We start from the raw sequence: 1,769 nt of genomic DNA on the forward strand, positions 1-1,769 counted from the left end.
GTTAAGAGCGCCGACTGCTCTTCTGAAGGTCGTGAGTTCAAATCCCAGCAACCACATGGTGGCTCACAACCACCTGTAATGAGATCTGACACATTCTTCTGGTGTGTCTGAAGACAGCTACAGTGTACTCATAAATAAAATAAATAAATCTTAAAAAAAACAAAAGTGATAGGGCCCAGCACGATGTCTCGGTGTATAAAGATACTTGCTGCCAAGCCGGGAAACCCAGGTTCAACACCCAGGACCCGCGTGGTGGGAAGAGAGAACCAGCCAATCTTGTAAGTTGTCTTCTGACACACTAGATGCAAATATAGTTTGTTTTTTGAGACAGGCTATCTCTGTGCAGCCCTGACTGTCATGGAACTCTAACACTCCCTCCCGCCCTCCCTCTTCTCTTCCTCCTCCTCTTCCTCTTTTTTTTTTTTTTTTTTTTTTTTTTTTTGGGGCAGTCTCACTGTGTAGCCCTGCCTGACCTGGAACCATTATGCAAGCCAAGCTCCCGAAGGTCTGGCCTTACCTTCTGAGCACTGGGATTGAAGGTGAGTACCACCGTACCCAGCCAGATTTAGTTTTAGGAACTGATCACAATCTAGCAAAGTTTAGAAAGTGAGGTTTGGGATGTGTTGGAAAGAAAGTTTCCTGCAGCTATTGATTTCAGATCTGTTCATAGCTGTGAGCTTCAGAAGAGTAGGTGATTTTTTTCAAGAAAAGCTTAGCTGTATAGTTTGGGTGAAGGACTATCTCTAAGACTTGATTCCTGGTATAATTATCCTTGATCCCATTCCAAGTGATAAAGGTAGGTAATTAATTACTCATTATCCACAGGGCCAGCAAGTTGTCTCAGTAGGTAAAGGTGCTTGCCGCCAAGCCTGGCTTTCTGAGTTCAATCAAAATAGTAAAGCTATGTGTATCAAAATCCACCAATAGAGAAGAACCTAGAATATGAACCCTGGAATGTTGCGTCTGAGAAACACTTGATTCAGAGGAAGAGGAAAAGGTAAAGTTTTTCCTCTTCGCCCTAGCTCTGGTTGTGTGAAGGCAACAGAACTAGAAGGTTGAGGATTCCTGAAATCACACAGGAATTCACACATCTGCATGTAGGACGCTATGAGTCCCTGCACCCAGTTGGCTTTGATTGGTAAATAAAATTGCCAGTGGCCAATGGCTGGGCAGAGAGACAGAAGTGGGACTTACAGGATTCCTGGGCAAGAAACGCAAGAGAGAGAAAAAGGCGGAATCACTGTGCCATGAAAGGAATAAGATCCGGGCTTGAGAGCTGCAGGAAGAGAAGCATACCAATCATGTAAGAGCCGGGGAAGAGCGGTCCCAGCCTCCTCTACTGGGTCTAGGGAAGCAATGATGGAATATAGACTTTAGTAAGTAATAACTCAGGAGTATTGGAGGGGAGGCATTAGCAAAGTGGAAGTTTGGAAATGCCCAGACATGGTATATTAAACATAAAGCTGTGTGCGTGTGTGTGTGTGTGTGTGTGTGTGTGTGTGTGTGTGTGTGTGTGTGTTTCATTCAAGATCCAGAACATTGGGGTGGGTAGATAGGAGCTCACTGCCGCAGCAGAGCAACTAAAGCAGATCAATCAACTTTAGCAGCACCAGAACATTCTCTGTCTGTGTTTCCTTTTGATCAGAGCACTTGCCAGTGAAGGCAAGCACATTCTGTCTTTACCTCTTTTGGTTATATTGTACATCTAAGCCCATTTGAAAGCAGAAAAGACACAGCCCATGCCACAATTCATGGGGATGGCAGCCTGC

The sequence above is a fragment of the Mus pahari genome, chromosome 11 (genome assembly GCF_900095145.1).
Source record: "Mus pahari chromosome 11, PAHARI_EIJ_v1.1, whole genome shotgun sequence".
Taxonomy (NCBI): Eukaryota; Metazoa; Chordata; class Mammalia; order Rodentia; family Muridae; genus Mus; species Mus pahari.